The 14,558-nt window shown below is 37.5% G+C and overlaps 2 protein-coding genes across 4 annotated transcripts in view; both read left to right on the forward strand.

Annotated features, from left to right (window-relative positions):
• The window catches only part of LINGO2 (leucine rich repeat and Ig domain containing 2), a 525,499-nt gene that overhangs the window by 430,685 nt on the left and 80,256 nt on the right, over positions 1-14,558 (forward strand). Inside the window, exon 3 of one of the 3 annotated variants that reach the window (XM_026796135.2) lies at positions 11,468-11,528. The exons of the other annotated variants lie outside the window; for them this stretch is intronic. The gene's annotated coding sequence lies outside the window, so the exon portion shown is untranslated. The remainder of the gene's footprint in view (positions 1-11,467; positions 11,529-14,558) is intronic. 3 annotated transcript variants of the gene reach the window in all.
• The window catches only part of C9orf72 (C9orf72-SMCR8 complex subunit), a 238,783-nt gene that overhangs the window by 19,339 nt on the left and 204,886 nt on the right, over positions 1-14,558 (forward strand). The gene's annotated exons all lie outside the window — the stretch shown is intronic.

Consider the following 14,558-nt stretch of genomic DNA (forward strand, 5'->3'; position numbering starts at 1 on the left):
TCTGAAAAAGACTTGTTTGTATGGATCATGTCTATTGCTATTTGCCATTGCTATTTATCTTACAAAAAGAGGAAAAACATCAGCTGCATTAGTCCTGGAATCCTGTATGAAAGTATTTCTTATGTCTGAGCAGACAAGTATTTGTATTTTGTATTTATCCTATAAAAAGTTATGATTTCCATTGTGAACATATCATTCTAACACATATAAATACTCTTTAGAGAGACTGAAAGAGCTAGCTTAGTTCTAGGGTGATCCTCATTTATGGAATAGACTGTGAGTAATTTGTTTCCCCATAGGCAAAATTATTATCATGCCTACTGGACCATTGAAAGCCTCTCAGAATGCATAGCTAGAACTTATCTTGGGTTTTATGAAAACTTTAATCATGACAGTAACTTAAAAACAAAACAAGCAAAAAACCCAAAAAAAAACAACAAAAAAAAACCCAACCAAACAAAATTAAAAAGCTGTAACAAAAATAACAAGGAAAAAGTAGAACTTGGTTGATAAGTGAGGAAATATCCTTGTTGAAGTTTATGGAAGTCAATTTTTTTCTTATCTAAGGTATTTGAAAAGTAAATAATACATGACTATCTTTAAGGTCATGTCCAACCTAAACCATTCTATGATTCTGTGACTTTTTCTGACACAACATGGAATCATCTTCTAAGGAAATTTGTGCTACAATATCACTGTTAAGAAAAGAGCAACTTTTTTAGGCACCACATGATATGTGGTTGAGTGAAACTGAACAAAGGGAAATGACATATTATGAGCAACAAAAAGGGAACATAAGAAGTGATGCATCAACTTAATCTTTCTCGTGTTTTTTTCTAGACCAGCTCTCTTCAGCAACTGCTTCTTGTTCTCTGTTATTCTTCAAGCTACTAATGAAACTGGCAGCTGTCCTGCTAGCTACCTGAGTCTTTGGTTACCCAGTTAGACAGTGTTGATGACACCAGCAGCTATTAACAGAGAGGCATACATTTTCACCTTCATGGTGTGTTTGGGCTCTGCCCAACAATCTTTAAAAAATAATCCTCAACACCAATTATCAGCCAAATGTTTTAGTTTATTTATATACATACACACACAGGCACACAAGCCTGACAGACTTTTTTTCCTAATTTTTATTTTTACTTAGCAAAATGTAAGTAGATGGTTCAGTATGCACTTGTATAAAAGCTATAATTTGTAGAAGGTTGGGCTAAAGATGGATTAAAAGAGAGAACCCTGGCAAACTGTATGTGCATGGAGTAGTTTCTTTCTTCTCTCACTGCTGTGGTTGATGTTTTATTCAGACGATCTCTAAAGACACTTAGTTAATTAGCTCACGGAAGCAACACAAAAATTTAAGTTAGGTCAGGTAATGAGTTCTGTAGTTTCAGTTGGCTTCCCTGGGTGATTTAACAGAACAGCATTATGTTTTCTCTCGGCCTTGGAAATCCTCAGGCTTAACTCCCAAACTTTCACTTGAGCACTCACAATATCTGCTATCTAACTGATAAATTAAAAATGACAGAGGATGAGAAACAGAGAATAAATTGGCTGTTCCGAGTTCAGCACTAAAGGACAGTAGCTTGGATGATTCACCTTCAAGGACCAAAGGCAGAAATAGCCTTTGAAAGCTGAGTGCTCTCCCTGAAGGTATCTACCAGCCAGTATGAATTTAAGGGATATACCATCCCAGGCTTGATTTCCACTGAACCATGAGGGTCAGTGCCAAGCAGTTGGAAAGGGACTCCTGCCAGCAGGGGCCCATCAGGCAGCTGGCAGAGGTGGACTAGTGCAGGCAAAAGCACTGCTTGGGTCATTATGGACACACAGCGTGCAGACATGTCAGTGCTGCCAATTAAACCACGCATGTTACACTGTATCTAAAAGGAAATTAACTGTTTTTGCAGCAATAAGGCAACAAACGGTTCCTTAGTTTCTTTTCTTTAGTGCATATTAAGTACAAAAAATGCAAGAAAAGGAAATATGATTGGCCTATGTTCATACCATTAACACACTCTTTTGCAGTGTTTTAAATCCCAAAGAAATTTTTTCTATTCACTCCTTTTGCTGATCAGTAAAAAATCTCATATACCCAACTGCTGCAGTTGCTTACGCTGTTTATCTTTTTGCTTTTTTCTGGACTGCAGGGCTTGTCTCCTTTTTCTGATATTAAAAATTACTTAATGTCTCAGTTTGATTATGGCATAATTTTCTGTCTCTCTAGAGAGTGTGAAAGCAAAAATATTGAAACAAAGCAATGTCTTCATTAATTTGTTTGGAAAAATGAAGGAATAAAGTAGTTTATTTTTCCTGTAAGCATGAATAGAGAAAATGTTATGACCAAAAATGGAATGTTCAGAGAGAGAATATATTTTGCAGCAAGAATATATTTTGCAGAGTGGAACTTTTATATTGCTCTCAGTCAGAACTTGCATTATTTATTCAGTCATATGAAATTTATCTCAGAAAAAAAAAAAATGGAAATTGGATTTCCCAGACAACAGACAGTATCATTATCATAAATGGCATTAGTTTCACTGTGGGCATTTTAAATTTTTTTTTTTTGTGGTTTTGGGGGTTTTTTCTGTTTTTTGGGGGAGGGGTGGGTAGGGACTGTTTGTTTGTTTGTTCATTTGCAAGGATTTTTTTCTTTTTTAATTTTTTGGGGGTTTTTTAGGTCATTTTGTGAAATGAAAGAGAAATACCCATGTGGGGATGTGTAATTGTTGCCAGTCAGGGCAGTATTATTATACATACCCCAGAGAATGCCGGACTACTGAGTCAGCTAGAAGCTATGTTGATCAGATGCTAGATGCAGTCCAGCAGTACAGGAATGATGCTCAACACAGATTCATTCATTCAGATCTAGTTGCATTTCCAGCATACAACTGTACTCTGAAATGCAACATCACTTGCTGTACTGAATGTATTTTTGTTATCTTAGATAGCTCTGTACAACACAGGAAAGGTAATACTTCAGATCTCTGCTGGATTTCTCAAAATCAGAATTTCTTTGGCCTTTCCCAGTTCAGAGGAACTCCCACACTTAGTCAGCAGTGTGCCCTGCCCAGACAGGAATGCTGTCTGTGTCCTGGGGTGCATCAAAACTGGGCAAGGGAAGGGATTGTCTCACTCTGCTCTACACTGGGGCAGCCTCACCTTGAGACCAGTGAGCAGTTTTGGGCTTCACAATATAAGGATATTAAGCTGTCAAAGAGCATTCAGGGAAGGGCAATGAAGATGAGGAAGGGCCCTGAGAGCAAGTTATATGAGGAGCAACTGAGGTCACTTGGTCTGTTCAGCCTGGAGGACCCTGAGGGGAGAACTCACTGCAGTTACAAATTCATCATGAGGGGACGAGGAGGGGCAGGAACTCTTCTCTATGGTGACAGTGACAGGACCCAAGGGAATGGTCTGAAGTTGTGTCAGGGGAGGTTTAGGTTGGACATCAGGAAAAGAGACTTCCCCTAGAAGGTGATTGGGCACTGGAAGAGGCTCCCCAGGGAAGTGGTCACAGCACCAAGCCTGAGATCAAGAAGTTTTTGGGCAATATTCTCAGACACATGGTGTGATTCTTCAGGCTGTCCTGGTCAGAAACAGGAATTGGACTCTGATGATCCTGATGAGTCTCTTCCAACTCAGGATAGTCTACTTTTTATGATTCTATGGAATGTACAGAAACATCTATAAATGAAAAGCCATAGTTAGGACTGACACTGATGAATAGCTATTCTGCCTGTGTCATTTTCTTCCATTTAAAAAATATTTATTAGTATAGAATCAATAAGGTTGTAAAAGGCTTCTAAGATCAAATTGAACTATTGGTCAGAAATGGGTGTGTGCACATTTATATGTATATATATATATATATATATACACTCAATATATAAAAATATATTTATAGTATAAGTACTTATATGCATGGATATAAATATCATGTTAGATACAACCATTCTGCTACTACCTTTTTCCTAGGCTTTATATAAGAACCCTGCCTTGAGTCATCTGGAAGGTAAAGGAGATTGGGTTTTTTTGGTTTTACTTCTGCCTTAGGTTGCTGACTACACATTAATTTTAAATGCCATTCTACCAAATTTAATTCATAGCCAAAGCATTGCAGAATGCTCCACTTGAGTAATAAATCTAGAGGAAGAGCTACTTAAGCGTGCATGAAATCATTTGTCAAGTGATTCAGAGCATTAAATTTGGGTAGCAGGCCCAGGTGTTGGTAACAAGGGGACTACCCTACTGTGAGAAGCTGCTGGAAACTGTGTCCATGTCCAGCAGACCCAATCTGTGTGGGATCGAAGGCCAAGACCTTGCCAATCAGAGATGGTAATAACACCTCTGTGATAACATGCTAAGAAAGGGTAAAAGAAAAAAATGTGCCGATGTAATTGGGGTCAGAGAAGAGCAGGGTGAAAAACATGTGAGAGGAAGAGCTCTGCAGACACCAAGATCAGTGGAGGAGGAGGGGCAGGAGATGCTCCAGGCTCCAGAGTAGAGATTCTCCTGCAGCCCATGTTCCAGACCATGATGAGGCAGGATGTGCCCCTGCAGCCCATGGAGGCTCATGGCACAGCAGATATCCCCCCGCAGCCCAAGGAGGAGACCCACGCTGGAGCAGGTGGATGCCTTAGAGGAGGCTGTGAACCCATGAGAGGCCTGTGCAGGAGCAGGGTCCTGGTAGGGATTTGTGGGCCCATAGAGAGAGAGGCTCACACTGGAGCAGGTTTCCTGCTAGCACTTGTGACTTCTCGTGGGACCCTCCCTGAAGAAACCTGTCCTTGAAGGACTGCACTTCATGGAAGAGTGACCCGTGTTGGAACAGTTCATGGAGAGCTGTCTCCTGTGGGAGAAACAGGATACTGGAACAGGGGAAATGCTGCTCTCCGTGAGTGGCAGCAGAAACTTTTGTGCAATGAACTGACCATAACCCCCACTATCTCTCTCCCTCCACTGCTGGGGCAAGACTGTGAGGGAAGGAGGGATAGGGGAAAAGTGGCTTTAAGACTCATTTTACTTCTCATTGTCCTGCCCTGATTTTGTTGGTAATAAATTTCATTAATATTTTCAAGTTGAGTCTGTGTTGCCAGTGACGGTAATCAGTAAGTGATCTTTTCTGGTCCTTATCTCAAACCACAACCATTTTACTATATTTTCTGTCTCTAATCCAGTTGTGGAAGGGAATGATAGAGTGGCTTTAGCAGATAACTGGCATCCACCCATGTTGAAATCACCACAATATCGACAGATGTACAAACTGGAATAGTATGACACTGGAATATGTAATATTAGAGACACATCTCTATTCTTTTAGCACAAACTTTGAGAACTGGTCACATGAGGTGTTTTGAAAAATAGAGTGTGGGCCAAATTCATCCAAAGCAATTTATTTTTCTTCAGAACAGACCAGTTACATGTCTCTCGAGTGTTTATAATTATTTCAGCAATAATTAACACTTTCTGCCTTTAAAAATATACCACAGAGATATAAAATGGAGGTATGATTTCTTCAAATTGTGCTGAACTATTTTGGTTAACCAGTGAAATCTGGGAACCATTAATACTATCTGGAATATAGAACAAGGGAAAATTCCTGAAACATTCATGTAGTTTCTGCTTTACCTATGACACCCTTGCCTCAGTGTACAGACTCATTTGATTTGTGTAGGGCTCTTCCTTTAAAACCTCTTCAAAACGAAAACAGCAGTACTAGTGTCACCTTGGATTTCTTTTATCACACACCTAAAATTTTCTTGTAAGAGTGATCAGTATCATTATTCTTGTCACCCAGATTGGAAACAGAGGCCCAGAGAAGTAAAAAACACTTGGGTGTAATTAATCAGCAGAGGTGATAATGCAAGGCAGTGTGCATGGTCTGCAGACTTGAACTTGGCCACATCACCTTTCAGCATATTTACTAAACCTCTCTAAAAATGTTTAGCATTTTAAGTGTACATTTGTTTCCCATTTGGTCATCCTTCCTTCTACCTGTGCATTGGAGGATCTAGGCCATGGGGGACAAGGCCATTGTTTGCTCTTTAGGGTGGAAACTGCCTACTTCTTCGATTTCTTATGGAGCAAAAATTAGTTCTGCTAGTCAAAGAGAATGGATGTGGCAAAAATAATTAAATAATAAGTAATAAATATTTATAGCTATAATTAATTATGTGATGCATAATTGAGTGTGTACTGTATAATACATAATAATACTCTGTATTGTAGCTATCTACAATATATAATTTATATTATACAATTATAATTATATTTAATTACAGTCATTCTGGTGATAGTTCCCCCTCAGTCTATGTATTTTGACTACTCTAGTTTATTATTCAGCCATTTAATCATTGTTGTGTACTCAATATCATTTTAATACATTTTAAAGGCAATCAAATTTGTGATTTTGCATTTGAGAGTCACTTCTCAAGGACCAAAAGTTTGACCCCTCCTACCTTCTGTGGAACTCTTCTGAGGGAACAAAGTATCTATGGATTTGAAGGCCTCCTGACAACCATAACTTTACTTCCCACTGTTATTTCCTCCTAATAACAACAGCACAGCAGCTACCATACATTTCTCAGAGCGAGAAGTCTCCAAGGACCTTTGTAGACTTCTCAAATTTAGGAAATTTCCAAGAAAGACATGGTGGCATGTAAGTTTCCTAACATAAATAATTTTAAACTGATTGAAGAGGTTTAAACTGAGATTAAAGTGTGCAATATCCATGTTCCAAGAAACTATGAGAAGCTACATACAGACATTATGCTTTCAAATTTATAATGATTTTAAAAAACCCAAATAGGTAGAGTTGTCTGCCATAAACAGTTATTTAAACAGTTGCCATACAGTGTTATTTGTGTACAAACAACGACTCAGAATTTTTCACACTCTTGTGCTTAGTGCAGAGAGAACAAAATAGTCAAGCAAAACTAGCAAGTCATCAGTCTCAGCACTCTGATATTTGAAGGCTCTCTTGGCACCAAGAGAAAACATGATGAAGTCAAACACTGCTTTTATGAGTAGAATTTCAGACCAACACAGATGATTTTTTTGCTGCGCTTTCCAATTTTATCAGCTAAGAGCCTTTCTGATTGACAGGACTTCATTCACTGGAGGACCTAATAGGGCTGTTGCTTAGCTAGTGATAAATTAAGTGGTTATTGATCATTATTTTTTTGTCATGTCTCATAGAGTGCAGATGAAAATCAGTATATATGAAAACTAGTTATCCCTTTCCTTCAATTATGTTTGCAGCACATTGTGTTGCCTCCAGTGCTGATTTAATATAGTCTTCTCTCTGACAAAAGCTGCTCTAAACCTGGCTAAAAATGGAAACACAAAACCAGGGAGAAATTGCAATCATCAGGGTTTATCTTGACATCTTTGGAAGGATGTCCATTCTTTATTCTTTAAGAATTTTTTCTTGAATGTTTATACAAGAATTAGATTTCTCATTATACCTACGTAATCCTGAGAATAGCTGAACTAGCTTAAAATCTTAGTTGTTTTCTGACATTTTATTTACAACTGATATTGATGGGATTTACGTATGTTCCGTACAATTCAGAATCAGTTTCTTCATCCCTGTGATGAAATGATGCTCTTCTGCATTTTTTATGCCACGATCTGCTTCTGCGTGACAAACCTTGTTGCAAGTGAATTTGTTGTGGATTTTTCTCACAGCAGTCTGGGTCTGATATTTATGAGTTTCTTTCTGTTTGTCTGTTACCAGTTTTCTATAGTACTGGGTTATGCTGTAGAAATCGAGTATCAGTTTCCCTGGAAACAATAAGTATTCAATATTATATAACTTTGAAGGTGGAGGCTGTAGAAGAGGTGGCTTCATTCCTTTCTAGGCTTCTAAATGGAAGCTGGGGATGGAGTTACCATGGTAGATAACAGAACAATTCGAGGAATTCAGATTGATTTGACAGACACTGTGACTTGGTCATATGAAACATTTCAGATAGCTGGACTCCCAAGCCCTTCATCACCCTTTGGTTTCGGGTAACAGAGCAAAAACTTCCACATCCCTTCTCTTTAAAGAGAAATGTGGGATTCAAAGAATATCCTCCTTTTTGTTGTATTTAGTGATTTTTTTTTAATAGACAATAAAAATATTTGTTGACATCTCGGTAGAACAGAAACTTCAGTTTAGTCCTTTTTTGAATGCTTGTTTATTCCTAACTTGTCTTCATGCATGTCAGAATTCAAATAAAAGAAAGACAATATTTTCCTCTATACAGTATTATAGGAGTTTATCTTGAGCAGTTGGATAGTGTCTATAATACCAAAAATAAATGGTAGGGAGGAGGGTACTCCCCTGATAATCAGACATTCAGAGGCTTCATGGGGCAGTTTGCAAGCAATCTGCATCTGAGAAATTGTACTACATCTCATTACCCCAAGAACGGGGGATAGAGCCCCTAGCACAATAAGGATCATTCTGCTTCTGCATTCATTAAAGTAAAGCATTGAGAAGAATGAATTGGAAGTGCAGAATGTTCTTTAAATTTTTCACAGCATGGAGAAGTGCAGGTTATCAAAAGGCAGCGCAGACAATGACTTTGAACAAGGCTGCATGACAGAAGGGATAGAGAGGTTCTGCCAGGGACTCCCAACCCCACTAATTTTATCTGAAGACAGGGTAACATTGGAACCAAATCTGCCAAATTAGCTGCCACTTTGCAAACATTTTTTTTCTACTATGCTTTCTAGAAGAGATGTTATACCAGAAGATTAGCTTTTGTGTGAATGACACACTGCTGCAGCAATTTTATATTGAATGATTTCTAAGCATACTTCAATTTATGAGATGTTTTCAACTAACCTGAGAGTCATTTTGACCACCTCACATTTTCTTCCTCAAAATCTCTCCAAATATCACCTTAATCCCATTTTTGCAACACTGCTGAATTTGGTTTTTCCCTCTCAGATAGCTTTAAGTTTCTTTATAAGTACACTCATCTTTCTTATGATTCAGAGCACAGAGAACAAATAACAATGTGACTCAAATCTGAATTGTCTAGGTCCATCTCAAATAGATTCTGAATGTGCCCCTGGCTCTTCAGTTGTCTCTCTGTTACCAGTGACAGTAAAATCTTGCCTGCATTAATCTCATAGCAACAATCCCTGCCGTGGCAATTAAGGAAGAGTCCAACAGATCCAGATTCCTAGTTAAGACTTCAGTGCCTGAAATAGTAATTGGGTATCCATAATTGTTTGTTTCCTGTTATATAAGAAGAATGCAAACCAAATATAATTTCTTGAGAAAGCATGTAATGACTTTGGACTGGGAAAAATTAATTGTTCCTATAAGACAGTTATACTTGAAGACATGAGAGGATTTTATACTGAATATGTATGTACAAATACATGTATCCCATATAATCTTACCATAAAAATATATGTTCAGATTTCTTTGATCTGTCATTATTACCATTATTGAAAAGCAATTTGTTATGAAAATTGATTGATGCTGTTCCAGAATTGCATCATTCCTCTGAGTTGCTCAGTTGGATGTACAAATCACCCTCAGTGTTGGTGGTGAATAAATTTTAATTCTGGCCCTTTTCTCCTGAAGTGTGCTGTCTGAAGTACCTTTGGCTTAGGTTCTGTAATTGAGTCATTTGAGGACCCTCTGTCTCAAACTGAAGAACACAAACAAAAGGGAAGGCCTCAAAACAGAAAGCTAAAATGTTGTATAAGGAAATTGAAACTTGGTCATGAGGTAAAAAACTTAACAAGACAGATGAGTGGTGACTTGATTTATTCTGATATAAACAATCATGTTGTGCTCCTTTTATCTGGAAGGATTTTGCCACTTTTTTCTGGTTTTGCTTCTGTGTCAGAGTGGGCAGTATAGACAAACTCTCACCCATTCTTTCAGAAATGGTGCACCACCATATTTGCAAGTACAGAAGTGTCTGTTTAGGCCAGACATTTGTACGGTTCATCATATGTCAAGTTTCATCAACTTGTGATGATCTTTCAGACAGAAGAAGGAAAAGGCATAGATTATTTAAGGATTTTTTTTTAATGAAAATAAAAAGTAAAAATATTGGGCCTTAGCTAGATAATATATTCTTAACACCTAATGTTGATTTGTATATATTTTACATGGTCATGCCAGGCTTCTTTTAAGTCTGTATTTCAAAATAAAATACTTTTTTTCATTTAAAAGGTTTTTTTTTTTTTTTTTGCCAATTTTATTAGAAGGTGAATTATGTGAATATGATTCTCTCATCAATTTTTTCCATTACTCACAGCAAACTGGTTTTTTGGTATTTTTAATATTTGGTTTCCTTTAGCCAAGATGATTTCCACTTTCCTTGACAATAAGTGAAAGAGCTGCATAAAAATTGTTTGGGTCTATAAGCTTCATTTAGAATAATGGCGCCATTTAAAGTTGGCAATTGCAAGATGTTCGAATGTAGGATACAAATCTTCTCTTCAAAATCCTTCTCATATTTTGACAGTTAAATTTAAGTGCGATAGGGAATGTGTACACAGTTATATACTCCCTTGTTTGCCTTATCACCTCACCATAGTGGGAGGAAGAAAAAAAATTTTAAAAATAAAATACCAAAACTTCTGCTTTTAAAATTCTAATATTTTATAATACCAAAGCTTCTGCAGTAGGAGTGAAGGAAATTAACTAGTGGGTTATTTCTTGCTAATTCATGCATTTTCTTGGTGTCAGTAATTGAAGTGCTGTACAAGTCACTTCCATTTCATGGTGAAATGGTAAATTCCTATTTCTTTCTTTTAGAAAGAAAGTTTAAGTTGTGTGCTTTAGAAAGAAGGTTTAAATTGTGTGCTTGGAGGTTCAGGTACATAAAAAAGAGCAATTATGTGAAAAAAAAACACACATGAAACCATCACTTTCGTATTCCTCATACCTTTTCTTTTTGCACGGCATTTAGTTAATTGCTCAGTTAGCTAGCCATGAATAGGTTGATCACATGTATATCTAGTGTTCTGATTTCTCCAGAGTTATTATCAGAATTATATCTGTGTCAAGAGCAGACTAGCTAAAGGAAATGTATTCTTCTGGGGAGCTGAATTAAAGCTAATTTGTTTCTTTTTCATTATGGCTTTTAGAAGCGTAAGAATAATGGGAGAATGGCCTTTTTTTCCCATCCATGAAAGCAACAAAAGAAACACATCCATCAGCAGTTCCACTGGTTCATGTTTCCACTGCGACTCAAGTGGACAGCTTCTACTTTTGAGCTTTATTTCTGGTTATCATAAGCAGATTCTTTGCATTAATTGAAACCACATCTTCTGTTTTCAAGATCCTTGATCAGTTCAAGTCTAAAACACAGTTCTGGAACTTTTTCTAACTGGTGTCTGTAAGTCTTGAGGGATTTGTAATGTCCCTGGGGAAAATAAAAATAGATTGAATCACTAATCTCAGTCTTATTTCTGTTCAGGTCTTAAAACGAATGTTCTTTCCTAGCTTCTTCAGATGACCCACTTGGAAGAGACAGGGAATCTCATCTACAGAGCAGTTTCTAAAGGTAGGAATTAGTCCCCCCTATTTCTTTCTCCTTTTTCCTTTGGCATTTAAAGATCAGCCAAATCATGACACATCATCAAAATCCCTGGTCTTCTTAAAATACAACTTGTGGTACAAAACCATGAGCCTAGTCATTTCCTTTAGGAGAAATATGAGGAGGAAATATTGATAGGCTCCTCTCAAGCACATCAGCAGAGATATCGAGAACTTGAAAATACCCCTGGGTAAACACAGACAAAACACCTCCATGACCAAACTCAGCACATTAGCCAGAGAAATGTATGACTAACTGTCTGTGTCTCATGGAAGTTCTAAAACTCCTGCTCTTGGCAGTATCTGAAAACAAATGTATAGGTTTGCCTAAGTTCATTGAGGGCTGTGTACAGAGAATTACACAACAGCGTGGGTAGTTTTCTGAATCTGGGGCATGTCTTCCTCTCTTGCTGTAGGCAAAATATGTTTTGTAGAGAAGTTATTCTAAGCACTCAAAAGAAGAGGTTGCTTCCCCGCTAGCTTCCTATTTACTTAATTTTTCCTCCTGACTGTGATTGACCATGGGACAGACTGCTGTGCCTGCCCCAATGAGAAGTTATTGACTCTAAGACGCAGAGGACTGAGTGACTCAGCAGGCAGTACTTTCAGTTCCACCAAAAGTTTGTCTTTACAGTTCATAGAGTATGTCATTCTCCTGAAACAAGAAAAGCAATAGTTTACATTTTATCAACCTCTCCAAGAGCCTTAACTCTGAAACTATCACAACAATATCCCAGGCAGTATAGCAATAAAGAATTTGGCATTTCTTTTAATAATAAAAGTGTCTGTCTCTAGTTCTGACCTTCATTTCACACATAAAAGTTGGGGTTTTGAAGCACTAATTATATCTATATATCTATCTGTATCTATACAAACTTGATTCTAATGACACAGACATCATTAAATAAGGATTAATTTACATTGCATATATGGCTAATAGGTAGATAAAAACTGCTTCACCTTTAATCATGACCGATCCATCTTCAGCATGTTTCAACACAATGCCAAGAGAGTTACAAATTGAGTTATACACTTTTATTCTTCTTTTCTCTTATATGACTTTTAAATGTATATAATGGCATTAGAGAACACACTTTTTTCAAAGCACTGAAATTACCTTTTCCAAATTCACTTTTCTACACAGAAGGCTAACATGGCTACAGAAAGGATGATTGCAAAATGACAGAATCTTGCAGCCCTCAACAATTTTCTCTGCTTCTTAAACAGGGCTAATTTAAGAATTGCATTTTTGCATTAAACTATTTTAAGAACTACATACAATTACATTGCAGTCTGCAGTGAAGACTGTCAAGCAAGCCTCTAAGAATTTAAGTAAAAAATCTATCAGTCCACGAAATCTTCATGCTGGACATTGGGACTTTGGTTTGTAAACCAGATTAGCCTCAAGGACACTAAAGTTCACTTTTTGAACACCTGTGAACATTTAGAAAGGTGCATGTAGCTCCCTTGAAACTTTTTTATCATTCAAGTTTTTAAACAGCACAAAGTTAGTGAGCAAAACTGAGGTTTCTTTACTTTGTTCTTTTATGTCTGTAATATCCTTACTCAGCTATGTCCTGAGGAATGATAGGAAGGCTAAAAATGCTTCTTTTTGTCTCTTAAGCATACCATAGTTATTAGGAAGACAGTTTTGTGCTAACTTTTGGTATGTTGGACCTTGCCAGCCTTTTCAGGCTGAAGTGTCTTCTTACTTTAAAAAATATTTGTGTCTGTTTTGATGTCCTTTTGAGACATTTCTACTCTAACGCTGCATTGAATACAGTTTTTTTGGGGAAAAGCAAAATGTTAAGAAATTCTCTTATACATTTGACTCTTAAGCTACAGGATTTATTTTTTTTTTACTTGCACACAAATGTGTACATTTATGTTAATTAAAGTAACGGGGATTTTTCTATTATCTTACATGTTTTATTCTGTTTTAATACAAGAAAAGGCTATTTTCTTAATGTAGCCTATTTTTTTAAATTGCATTATCTCTAATCCTGATGTAATGACAAAATTCTTCTACGCTCTAATTTTTTTCTTCCTCCTGGCTATAGAATCCTAGTCAATAATTTCCAGAAAGAATGGCAACAAGAGTTAGGAACCTAAATCATTTTTTCCTATTATTTGAATACCATTTAATTCAAAGTCCCACTATGGGCTTATTTTTCCTGGACAGAATAAAAACGTTATTTTCATAATCAAATTAATCCTAAATAGCATAAATGGGAATAAAGGAGCTGGAATTCATTTTAAGGACATGGTACTTGTTAACAAATGAGATAAATCTGTGGGAGGAAAGAGGAGGTGTCAAATGCCATCTCATGGGCAACAGAATAAAAGAGAATCGTTTTAGTTGGATGGAACCTACAGTGATCCTGTAGCCCAAATGCCTGGACAATCATAGGATGATAAAATATTAAATCTGACAGGCTTGTTTGTTGTAGTTTAACCCCATCCAGCAAATAAGCACCCCAAACACACCCACTCACTCTCCTGCCATGGAATAGGGGAGGGAATCAGAAGAGTAAAAATGAGAAAACTCACGGGTTAAGATAAAGAAGGCCAAACAGGTAAAGCAAAACCCACACTTGCAAGCTAAGCAAAACAAGGAATTCACGCACCACATCCCATGGGCAGGCAGATGTTCAGCCATCTCCAGGAGCATGAGCACTCTCTATGTCTCCCCCATCCTCCTCCTTCTCCCTGCCCATATGCTGAGCAAGACATCATAGGATGTAGGATATTCCTTGGGTCAGTGGGGGTCAGCTGTCCCAGCTGCGTCCCCTCCCAGCTCCCTGCACACCCTCAGCTCCTCACCGGGGGGGGGGGTGGTGAGGAGCTACAAAGACCTTGGCTCTGTGTAAGCCCTGCTCAGCAATAACAAAAACAGCCCTGTGTTATCAAAACGATTTTCAGCATGAATCCAAAACACAGTCCTATAATGCCTGCTATGGAGAAAATTAACGCTATCCCAGCCAAAGCAAGAGCAATA

This window comes from Zonotrichia albicollis, chromosome Z, assembly GCF_047830755.1.
Source record: "Zonotrichia albicollis isolate bZonAlb1 chromosome Z, bZonAlb1.hap1, whole genome shotgun sequence".
Classification (NCBI taxonomy): domain Eukaryota; kingdom Metazoa; phylum Chordata; class Aves; order Passeriformes; family Passerellidae; genus Zonotrichia; species Zonotrichia albicollis.